Raw genomic sequence first — 12,916 nt, 5'->3', positions numbered from 1 at the left:
GCCTGAGAAAACTCAACAGGGCCTGACAGAGCCAGACAGAGCCCAACAGACCTCGACAAAGCTTGACAGAGCCCAACAGAACCTGAGAAAGCCTGACAGAGCCTGATACAGTCTCACAGGGCCCGACAGAGCCAAACAGGACCTGAAAGAGGCCAACAGAGCTCGAAATGGTTCGACAAATACTGAAAGTGCCTGATAGCGAGCAATAGAGACTGGCAGGACCTGAGAGGATCACAAAGTATGACAGAGAAGGACAGAGCCCAATAAAGTGGAACAGAGTCCCACATTGCCAAACAAAGCCTGACAGAGAGTGACAGAGACCAACAAAACCTAACAGAGCCAGATGGAGCCTGACAAAGCCTGACAGAGCCTAACAGACCAGACAGGGATCGACAAAACCTGACAAGGCCCGACAGAGCCTGAAAAAGCCCATCAGTGCTCAACAGTGCCTGACAGAGACTGACAAATCCTGACACAGACCTTCAAAGCCAGAAAGAGCTTGACAGAACCTGAAAAAGCTGGAATGAGCTGACAAAGTACAACAGAGATCAACAAAGCCAGCTTTTTTGAGGCTCTGTAAAACCCTCCCATGCTCTGTCAGGTCATGTCAGGTTCTGTGGGGTTCTGTCAGTCCTTGGCGGGCTCTGTCGGGCTTTGTCATGCTCCATAAGTGCTCCAAAAACCGGATGCTCTTGCGATGCTTGTATTCACACAATTATTGCATATTCATTACAATTTGGGGGAATATTGAACACACAACGCATCTATAGAAAGAAATAATTTCATATATCTAGGTTTAGGCAGACGTTTGTTATTTCACAGTCTTTGCTGCCATCTAGCATATTTACAGAGAATGCAGTCTGTTTCAGCAGAGCTTCTTAGGAGCTTCATGTCTCAGGTGATTGAACTCTCCACGTTAGTGCAACCACAACTAGTACACAGTTACATAAGTAAGTAACTACGAAAGTCATAGGAATAAACCGTCACATTCTTCGGTGCTGGTAAATGGAGAAAAGATTCTGTGCCCGAGGCCCGAACTGAGCCGACGAGGAGGAAGAAGGGAAGGGAGAGAAGGACGAGGGAGAGGAGCGGCGCCCGACACGGCATGGCCCTTACAATGTTTAATAGTTATAGGGAGAGGAAGAGAGAGCATGTGAAATCTTGCCTTTTCCCTTCTTCAGTGTTGGAACCTAGTTGCTACGCCTTCTGTTTGTCCACGTGCACACACACCATTCCTCACTGAAAAACAGGCAGAAACCTTTCCACAAGCACCCAGGTCTGTGCACCCAGGCCTTGTCAGGCTTTGTCTATTCCTGTCGGGTTTGCTGGGCTCTGTCAGGCTCCTCTGGCTTTGTCAGGCTTTGCTGGTCTCTGTTGGACTCTGTCAGGCTTTGTTTGGCAATGTGAAACTTTGTCCAGCTTTACTGGGCTCTGTCCTACTCAGTCAGGCCCTGTCACACTCTGTCAGGATTTGACTTGCTCAGTATAGCTTTGTGGAAATCTGTTGTTCTCTGTTGTGCTCTATCAGGATTTGCATAGCTCTGTGGGCCCTGTTGAGTTTTGTCAGGCACTATGAGGTTTAGTCAGGCTCTGTCAACACCTGTCAGGCTCTGTCAAGCTTTGCCGGGCTTTGTCAGGCTTTCTTCCCTTATTCAGGTTTAGTAGGGCTCTGTCGGCTTTTGTGGAACCCTGTTGGGTATGGTTGGGCTCCGTGAGGCTCCGTTTGGTCCTGTTGGGGTCTTTCAAACTTTGTTGGGCCTTGCTGGGCTCTGTAATGCTTTGGTGAACTCTTTCAGGCTCTGTCGTGCTTTGATAGCCTCTATCAGGCCCTGCCAGACTCCACTGTTTGCTGTCAGGCGCTGTCGGGATTTGTCAGGCCCTATTGAGTACTGTCGGGCTTTGTCAGGGTTTGTCATGGTCCATAAGTGCTCCAAAAACTGAACACTCTTGTGGTGCCTGTATTCACAGAATTATTGCATATTCATTACACTTTGGGTGAATTTTTAACATCCAACACATCTATAGTAATAAACAATTGCATAAACCTAGGGTTAGACTGAGGTTAATTCCAATTCGAGCTTGTTGTGTGATCAGTGCAATCCATTTACTCCATGTAACTTCGGCTGCATGATGTGGAGAGGGAACCGTCCCTTTGAACATCCAGCTCAGCACCAGCAGTCGAGGTGCCAGGAGGAGCTGTGCTTCAGTGCCGATCACTTCTGAAGCAGCTCGAACTCCTTCATATGCTGCTAGTATCTCCTTTTCAGTTGGAGTATAGTTGGCCTCAGATCCTTTGTATCCTCGACTCCAAAAACCTAAGGGTCGACCTTGGGTTTCTCCTGGTGCTTTCTGCCAGAGGCTCCAGGTAAGTCCATTATCTCTGGCTGTGGTGTAGAGCACATTTTTAACATCTAGTCCAGTTTGGACTGGTCCAAGGGCCACCGCATGAGTTATCTCACGCTTAATTTGTTCAAAGGCTTGTCGTTGTTCAGGGCCCCACTCAAATTGGTTCTTTTTACGAGTCACTCGATAGAGAGGGCTCACAATGTGGCTGTAGTCAGGAATATGCATTCTCCAAAAACCTACAATGCCCAAGAAAGTCTGTGTCTCCTTTTTATTAGTAGGTGGAGACATTGCTGCAATTTTGTTGATCACATCCATTGGGATCTGACGACGGCCATCTTGCCATTTTATTCCTAAAAACTGGATCTCTCGTGCAAGTCCCTTGACCTTGCTTCGTTTTATGGCAAAACCAGCATCCAAAAGAATAGGAATTATTCTCTCACCTTTCTCGAAGACTTCTTTCGCTGTGTCGCCCCATAGGATGATGTCATCAATATATTGCAAGTGTTCTGGAGCTTCACCTTGCTCCAGCGTGGTCTGGATCAGTCCATGGCAGATGGTAGGACTGTGTTTCCACCCCTGGGGCAAGCGATTCCATGTATACTGGATGCCCCTCCAGGTGAAAGTAAACTGCGGCCGGCACTCTGCTGCTACAGGAATAGAGAAAAATGCATTAGCAATGTCAATTGTAGCATACCACTTGGCTGCCTTTGACTCCTGTTCAAATTGCAGTTCTAGCATGTCAGGCACAGCAGCACTCAGTGGTGGTGTAACTTCATTCAGGCCATGATAGTCTACAGTTAGTCTCCACTCGTCACTAGACTTACGCACTGGCCAGATTGGACTGTTAAAAGGTGAGCGAGTCTTACTGATCACACCCTGGCTTTCCAATTGACGGATCAGCTTCTGGATAGGAATCAAAGAGTCTCGATTGGTGCGATATTGCCGGCGATGCACCGTCGTGGTAGCAATTGGCACCTGCTGATCGTCAACCATCAGCAGTCCTACAACAGAAGGCTCATCTGAGAGACCAGGCAAATCAGACAGCTGTTCAGTTTTCTCAGTGTCCACAGCTGCTATACCAAATGCCCACCTATACCCTTTTGGGTCCTTAAAATACCCTCTCCTGAGGTAGTCTATGCCAAGGATGCACGGAGCATCTGGACCAGTCACAATGGGATGCTTTTGCCAGTTTTTTCCAGTTAGGCTCATTTCAGCCTCTACAACAGTCAGCTCCTGGGATCCCCCAGTCACTCCAACAATATTGATGGATTGCGTTCCTTTATAATTAGAAGGAATTATTGTGCACTGAGCACCAGTGTCCACTAAAGCTTTGTACTCCTGGGGTTGTGTTGTACCAGGTCATAGTATTTGTACAGTCCAATAGACTCTGTTATCCCTTTCCTCCACCTGGTTGGAGGCAGGGCACCTCTAATTCCTGTTTTGCACAGTCTCTGGGTGTGAATTAGAGGTTCCTTCAAGAGCATCAGAATCTCTTCTGCTCCTTTTGTAAACTGGAGCAGCCATCTTCCTAGGAGTTTTTCCTTTTATCTCACGTACTCGTTCTTGAAGTTCTGAGGTAGGCCTTCCATGCCACTTATTCATGTTTTCTCCCTGCTCATGCAGGAAGAACCATAGTGAACCTCTTTTTGTGGACTGTCTCTGCCCTCTCTCTCGAGATTGGAAACACCTTCTCCTAACAGCTGAAACATAGGTTTGTGCAGGTTGTGAACGGTACGAGTCTTCTCTGAGCTCTTTGATTTCTTGCAACAGCTTTTCAAACCGGTCATCAGATTTTTCACACAGTTTCTCCACAGCGGAGACACAAGCCCGTAGAGAACCAGCAAGACTGTCCTCAAAGTACTGGAGCTGCTCAATCACTTCATTAATTTCTTGTATACCTCTAGCCGACCAGACCCTTCCTGCCAATGACTCAGCATACGCAGGTGGTGCACTTTGTACAAATCTGCGCCACATAGATTTTGTACAATTGATTCTATCTGGGTCTGTCTCCTCTTGGCTGTTTAGTCCTAGACAGATGATCTCTCGCACAGCTAATTCCCTCAGGAACTGGATACCTCTCTCCATAGTATTCCATTTCCCTAACGTGGATATACAATCTTCCTTGTAGGGAAATCTGACTTTCATAGCTGCCAGGAGTCGGGTCCAGAGAGTAGCGGCATTAGACTCTCTTGAAATTGCCCTATCAATGGTGGAATCTTTTGACAGAGATCCCAGCTGCCTGGCTTCACCACCTTCTAATTCAATTGTTTCTGCCCCATTGTCCCAGCATCGCAGCAGCCAGGTTAAAATATTCTCGCCTTCACGACGACTAAAGTCTTTTCGCAGATCTCTCAGCTCACCTGGAGAAAAGGACCGAGTGGTGGTCACTTCATCTCCACCCTGTCCTGATGATGCCTCTTGGGTTGATGTTGGCCCTGTGCCATCACCTGCTGCATGGGTAGTCTTTCTAGTGACTTTCTTACAACCAGCAACTGATGCTGGTATGGGTTCACCATCATTTGATTCATTTTCAGAGTCTGAATGACTGTCACAGTGATTGCTGTGGTTACAGCAGCAACAGTGCCCAGTGTGTGAAGACGGGGGGGCTGCCTTGTTAGCCTTGGAGGCTGGAAAAGTAACGTTATCTGCAGCGACCTTGGCAGAGGAGCTCTGCGTAGGAGCTGTAGCTTCAGCCTGTGAAGCCGCGACTGGGGGGGCAGTGGCTGCAGCAGCAGCTTTGGCTGTTTTGCCTTTTCTCGAGTGGCTAAGAGTGCTTTTTGCTAAAGCTTCTGAAGACGCACTGCAAATCTCAGGACTAAGAAGAGACGCAAACCTCCTATTGAACCTCATTTCTCTTAACAGTAACACAAACTGACACACATTCAGCAAACCAGATAATACCATCACAGTTCTATCAAAGCTCCAAGGATATTCAAAGTTCTCTAAAACATTTGCAAACTGTCCTAGCGAAAACACAAAAGTATTGTTAGTCAGCCTTTCTAAAGATTCGCTTGACCAATTAGCAAATATAGAGCCATTCTGCTCTTTAATCTCTCCTGGAGGTTTTTCAAGGTAAAGCAAAATCGAGTAGAAATTCATTAACGGCTGCAGTATAATGAAATAAACCAGTGCCATACCACACAGTATCATCATGACCGCTGTCCAGTTTCTTGTTGTTATATAATGAATACTTCGATTCAGAAAGAAACACCAACACAGATATGCGATCAGCGAGCACAATGTAGAAAATAACTGATACAACTTATGCCACAACATCTTTAAGTCAATGTAATTCACTTTGCCTTAATATCACTAAATAATATCCGAAGCAAACAGATGCGCGAGTATCACAACTCTATGAGTTGGCACTGTGCCAAGAAAATTGAAAGGTACGTCAGAGCAGTAGAAAAGCCGAAAATCTCCAAATTTACCCCTTTCTCTTTGTCCCACGTTGGGCGCCAATTATCTGTGGAGGGTTAGGATTGCGGGGTGACAATCAAACCCTGGCAGATGTATTGTTAACCTCCTCTCCCCCCCACTTCCCCCTTTTGCCCCTCCCTCTCCCCCCTTCCCACTCAGGACAGGCGATCGGGAGGGAAAGAAGGACAGAGAGAAGAGAGTTGGAAAAGTTAAAGATGTTTTACTAATGCTACTAATAAGAATAGAGAAAATAATACAAAATACACAAAACCAATCTTGTAAGTCTCAGCAACTGCAGAGCCAGCACCCAAAGTCCTGGATTAGACTCTGTAGCCAACCGGAGCTGGATTCAGTCTGTCGCTAGGCCTCAGTTCGCAGGGACGACCAGCAAGGTCCTCTCCTAATGTCAGCCATGAGGAAAAAAAAGGAAAAGGGACGAGATCCTCGTGATCTCCCACTTTATATAAAGTATTCACGTGAATGGAATGTTATACACCATTGGTCAGTCTCTCGGTCATCAGTTTTCTCGTTGCCCCTCTCGCGAGATGTCCATCCGTGCTTATCAATAAGTTTGCATTCCATTGCTAGGTTTAACCAAAACATGTGTTGGGTTCTCCAGGAAAATGCAGCTAATATGAAGGCTTTAGCTGACAGGCAAATTCACTAAAAGAGAAACTTGTTTTTAACAAAACCAGGACACACGCACAGGGTCATCCAAGAACAGGCACATATCTCCGGGTACCCTCCAAATGTGTATTCTCCTGCAGCCACATATGTGAGCATGCAGTACGCCAACGATCAACGGACGCGTTTACCCTCAAGCATATCAGTACGTTTCAGGTACGTCTTTCTGTCAATAGAAAGACGACTACTACCACATAGTTTTGGATGTACAGTGTTACCTCTGTTCGCAAGAGACAACGGAATTGCGTCTGTACGCACAGAAGAAAAACTGGACCATTTCACTCTTAGTGAACATGAAACAGCCATTTCTACACTCGCAGACACGGGAACGTGCATCAATGCAGTCACAGAGGCACCAGCTTTTGAACACAGGCATTGCTGCTTTTGGCACATTTCAGGCACACTCCGGAAAGCAGCGCACACTGCTGTTCATTCGCTAAATGACCTCTTCGGAAACATTTCTCCGGTCGATGTACCGCTCAGCTTTCTTCTCATGTAACTGTGAAGTGTCCGCACAGGGAATCGGTCTCTATCTTGTTAATATGAATCCTGCATTGGTTTTGCTTTGTTGCCTCTACCCTGATCATTTCTCGTTTCTCTGTTCACTGGAGCAGTCATGACTGTGCTGTGTTACACACAGGCACAGCCAACGCACACCAAGTGTCAAGAGACACACTCTGCTGAGCTCAACACTTGCGCAGATGCACATGTGCGATGAAATCAACACACATGCTTGTGGAGAGAAAGACATGGACTCACACGCGTGTGGAGCGATGGATAGATATCGCAGGTGCTAACGAACACAGACTTTCAGGCACACTGTCTACACACAAACAGGGACCGGTCTGCAGGTATCCTAGATCATGATTACTGAGTTTGAGGAAGCATGGATTTGAGAAAAACTCTCACACGCTTACAGGAAAGACACATGCTCTCCCACAAGCACACAAGCGTTTGCCCTCAGCTATAGATCAGGGGCAAGTTTGTGAAGATCTGCTCTGCTATTCTTTCGCGTAATGACATGATAAGATTCATTTCTCTTGTAGATGAAATGCTAAGCGTCTTTCCTCGGGCGATGCTGAAGCATTCACCACAAGAGAGAAGCAGCACGGAACAGCGTTTAGTACTGACTACGACTGCCTTTGCTCCTTTACTAGCGGAGCTCCAAGAACAGGCACATATCTTCTGGTAACCTACAAATATGTATTCTACTGCAGTAACCTATATGGGCATGCAGTACGCCAACCATCAACAGATGTGCTTACCCTCAAGCATACCAGTAAGTTTCACGTGCGTCTTTCTGTCAATAGATAGGAGTGGGCACGCTTGCGGATATGTGCATGTGTGTGGCCACGCGTTTGCTTAGGCATCAGTGTGTGAAAAGGTAGCTGCTTTTCTCTAGCTGCGTGTGCGTGCATGTGGTGGTGGGTGCACATACCTGGGTGCTTGTGGAAAGGTTTCTGCGTGGCTTTCGGTGAGGAACCGTGTGTGTGCACGTGGACAAATAGAAGGCATAGCAACCAGGTTCCAGCGCCGAAGAAGGCAAAAGGCAAGGTTTCCGATGCTATCTCTTTCTCTCCCTACACCCAGCCGTGCAAAGAAGGCCGCTAAGTTGGCGATCGGCAAGAGAGCTACAACGAAGCATGTGGAACAGAGAAAGTACCAGCAGCTCATCTGTTCACACATTGTTTCTGATATATGCTTGAACGCCAATACCTTCGTGCTTCTCTGAGATTAAAGACATCCGTCTGAATATGTGATTGCTCACACCGGTGAACTTTTTGGTTTATACATTGAGTCCTTGGTTGTGGGGCTATCAGAACTGGGTCTGTGGAGATGTCTGCGTAGATGGCGATGTGTGAACATGCACACTTGTTTGTTTACCAAGACCTATGCAGACGCGTTTTACCTCGTACTTTTGGATGCACAGTGTCACCTCTGTTCACAAGAGACAAAGTAATCGCCTCTGTACAGACCGAAAAAATAATGGACCATTTTGCTCTGAGTGAACATGAAACAGCCATCTCTACACTCGCAGACACAGGAACGTGCATCAATGCAGTCACAGAGGCACCAGCTTTTGAACACAGGCATTGCTGCTTTTGGCTCTTTTCAGGCACATTCTTGAAAGTTGCGCACACTGCTTGTGCAGGGAAAGACATGGACTCAGAGGCATGTGAAGCGGATTTTGTTTCGGACTAATCCATAAGGCAGTGACAGGGCCAGGGCAGACATGCTCCCCCGCCCCTAGGGGGTGCTCGGCTGCCACACCCAGCTGACATAGAACCTTTGTCACAATGCCCGCTACCGTGGTGAGGATGCGGGCACTCTGCAAGTGACAGGGACACGGCAGGACTTGGTGTCAGCTCAGCAATTTCTCAGTTTCCCAAAGAAGCTGAATTCTGCAAATTGCTGCTTTTGCTGTTGAAATGATGTCATCAGGTGGGTGTTTTGGTGTCATACACTGAAAAACAGGACAGAAATGGAGAAATATTCCCATCATATGCATGATCCCTGCACCAAACCACCATGACTCAACCTAAGTAGATCTGCAGCTTATTTTTTTGCACTGCCAGCAGATTGTGGAAGTACAGTATAAAAACCATCCTTATGGAGATGTCTTTGCATTTTCGGCTTAGTGTAAGGGTCTCAAGTAGCTGGGGTTTTTGTTTGGGCGTAATCCATGAGGTCTGATGGCTTTCTTCCTCATCTGAAGACGAATGTGGTAGAAAATATAAAGCAAAAATACGTCCTGTAGCCTAGCCTTGACTTGCCTTGCCTTGCCTTGCCTTCTTTTCTTCTCATCCTGTTCTCTGTCCCAGCCTCTCTAACTAACCCCTCGTCTGGCTGCATGTCTCTTCTTTCCTCTCTCCTTTTCTCAAACTCTCCTGCTTCCTGGCTTTCGTCTTTCAATTCCTCCATTTCAGTCCTGCAGCCCAGCTCAAATTCTTTTTGTTCCTTCACTTTGTCATGCTCCCTTCGCTTTCCCCCTCTGTTCCATATCTTTCTTCCTGACTTGTTTCTTCGAGACTTTGGGCCAATTTGGACCAAAGTCTGGGGAGGTTTTGGCCGGTTTTCACAGGCCTCCCTCCTGACAGGTGGGACAGCAGGCAGTGACAGGCCCGGGGCTGACAGACTTCCCCTCCAATAGGGGGTGGTCGTCTGCCACATCCAGCTGACATAGAACCTTTGTCACAATGCACGCTACCGTGGTGAGGATGCAGTGACTCTGCAGGTTACAGGGACAGTGCAGGACCTCAGCAGTTTATCAGTTCCCCAAAGAAGCGGAATTCTGCAAATTGCTGCTTTTGCTGTTGAAATGGTGTCATCAGGTGGGTGTTTTGGTGTAATATACTCAAAACCAGAGCAGAAATGCTGAAATATTCCCATGATAAGCATGATCCCTGCACCAAACCACCATGACTCACCCTAAGTAGATCTGCCACTTGTTTCTTTTGTACTACCAGCAGATTGTGGAAGTACAGTATAAAAACCATCCTTATGGAGAGATCTTTGCATTTTAGGCTAAGTCTATGTGTCTCAAGTGTCTGGGGTTTTTGTTTGCACCTAATCTAAAAGGTCTGATGGCTTTCCTCCTCATCTGAAGACGAATGTGGTAGAAAATATAAAGCAAGAAAACATCCTGCAGCCTATCCTTGCCTTGCCTTGCCTTGCCTTATTTCCTTCTCTGTGGCGATTAGGAACGACGCACACCGGGACGCAGACAGATATTCACACAGAGGCAGAGGTCTTGTTCAGGAAGGAACGTGGAGTCTGGCCCAGCAGAGAGCTGACTTAGGCCTAGACTAGCTTCTTTATTCACCATTTACAATTTTAATAGGACTAGGATGTTTACAAAAGATGTTTTTCCACTAATTGTTATTAAAAACACACTAAACTCATGTGATGATTGTCTCACTTGTTTTTCCACTCTTTCACAGACCAAACCCAAGGACACTCACACATCCCAGACACTTGGGGGCAGCTATCTGGCCCGAGATACCATTTTCACGAGTCTGGGCTATAACTTTTTGCAATTATGAGAAAGATACTTCAGAGTAATCTGTCCAAGGCCTTTTATATATTATTATCTTAGTATTATATCTTCGACCGTTCAGATGGTCATGTTACTATGGATCTTCCTTTATCATCCAGGTGGCTGGAACTGCACATCTTGCTTTCCCACATTTTAGTTTCCAACTTTTCCCCCTTTTTTGTTTTAAACATCAGGTGCAGTAACGACCCTGGATTTGTTCTTCTTTGCATCCTGTATAATTTTCCAGATGATTCGGAGGACTACAAGAAAAAAACATCACACAAGCATATCCAGTTCCCACAAGAAGCCCATATAATGATATTACACATATTTAGCACAGAAAATACAGATTCACGTATCAGCTAAGGAGATTATTTAAATCCAATATCATAAGAATAATGAGGATCCACAACATGCATGTAGTCACTCACAAGACACAAAACTAGAGGCCTTTTACTTCAGGGTACTCATAAGAAATAGTCACTCAAATAAAGAAGTGAGGTGTCATTAATCCCAGAAGTTTCCTTAGACGTTGTTCCTGTCTAAGGAAAGGGCTCCCGTTCACAGACCCGCAGCTCCGAGAAGACCACTCAAAGGGGTCTTCGGTGGGAACCCCATATCATTGTTTGGCCAGATGCAGCTGTGGGCATTACAACATAGTCCAGAAGCTAGTCTGGGCACTTCCTTTGTTAAGGACCCTGTCAATTGACCGAGGGTCCCACCCCTCCTGACCCATCAGTTGGTAGAGGTGAAGCTGGTTGACAACACCTTGGTACCATTCTGGGTGTATATATGTGGGGACAGGCACAGTGGGGCACAGAAGGTGCTAAAGAGCCATCAATCTCCTCATTGAAGGCTCCAGATTTCAGGGAAACGTGTACTGACTCACAATCCAGTCTGTGACCACAGTCATCTGACAAACTACTCTGGAGTGGTGGTACGGTCACCTCTTGCCTCCAAAGTCAAAAGGGGGCACTCTGTTGGTGAGTTTTAATGTCCACTGTGGATCATCATACCTTATGTGTCATTTTCTTATTGCAATTCAACCTACAATAGAACAGAATAATATAAATTACAATAAATACAAATATTGGAGAGAGCTAGTCACTTATCCTAATAAGGAAAACAAATACATTGAAGGATTTATTTTACCAGTTAGTAATCTATACAATTCTGATATACTAATACTTCTAATCTAAAAATATCTTCTATGGTTACTTTAGATACCTTACGCATTAAGACCCAAAATGGAAACTCTGAACTACACCTCCATCTTCCCATCACTGATAAAACAGACAGAACTTTTCTGACAAACAATTGTTAATAGGTTTTGTTGCAATTTTTTAGCTGTCTCAGGTAACATCACTGGCCTCCTTCTTCGGTCTCTTCTGTTTCTTCATTACCCTCTGCTGCAGGGACAGATGCTGCATCTCTGGTACTGGGTCCTGCATCATGTTGGTCCAACTCATAGAAAGGTTTAACATATTTCGCAGGAAGTCACTGTGGTCCTGTTGGAAGAAGAACACAAGCATACCCCCTCCCCCAGGTTCTACAGGCCCTTGACACTGACTGTTGTGCAGGGGATCCTGATATAAAACCTTTGGTCTCTGAGACAGTGAATCTGGAACACGGAAGTGTTTTTCCACTGTTGCAATAGAGGAGGGAGGCATAGTACGATTCAAAAAATTTATGGTATATGTTGCATTGTCTAATTGTTCTTGAGGCGTCATATTCCCCTTTTTTTGTTTTAATAACATCTGTTTCAATGTGGAATGTGCTCGTTCGATGATAGCCTGTCCAGTGGGAGAATATGGAATACCTGTGACATGCAAAACACCCCATTGCTGTAAAAAATATTGCATGGATCTAGCAGTGTATCCAGGACCGTTGTCAGTTTTAATCTGTTGCGGCACTCCCAGCATAGCAAAACAGCGGGTCCAGTGACGCTGAATATCTCTGCTTTTCTCACTTGTATGTGCAGATGCACAAAGCATACCTGAAAAAGTATCTATAGAAACATGTACGTATTTCAAATGGCCAAAAGATGAAACATGTGTAACATCAAACTGCCAAATGTCATTAGCTGAGAGTCCGTGAGGGTTAACTCCAAGGGAGGGCGAGCTTGTAATCAGACCTTGACATTCCAGGCAAGGGCACACTATGTCTCTAGCTTGCTCGAGAGTGAGACCAAACATCTTTTTTAAGGCAGCAGCATTCTGGTGGAAGAAAGCATGTGAAGCCCTGGCAGACTGGAAACGGACTGTAGCTACAGTATAAGAATCCGTAATTGCATTACCTCCAGTTATGGGACCTGGCAAAGTTGTATGAGAACGTATATGAGTAACAAACAGTGGGAGTTTGTGAAGCTGTAATGCAGTTTGCAATGACACAAACATATCAAAAAGTTACTGTTGTGAGATTTAAGAAAAG

The sequence above is a fragment of the Patagioenas fasciata genome, chromosome 6, assembly GCF_037038585.1.
Source record: "Patagioenas fasciata isolate bPatFas1 chromosome 6, bPatFas1.hap1, whole genome shotgun sequence".
In the NCBI taxonomy this organism is placed as follows: Eukaryota; Metazoa; Chordata; class Aves; order Columbiformes; family Columbidae; genus Patagioenas; species Patagioenas fasciata.
Note: the sequence above shows the minus strand (reverse complement) of the source record.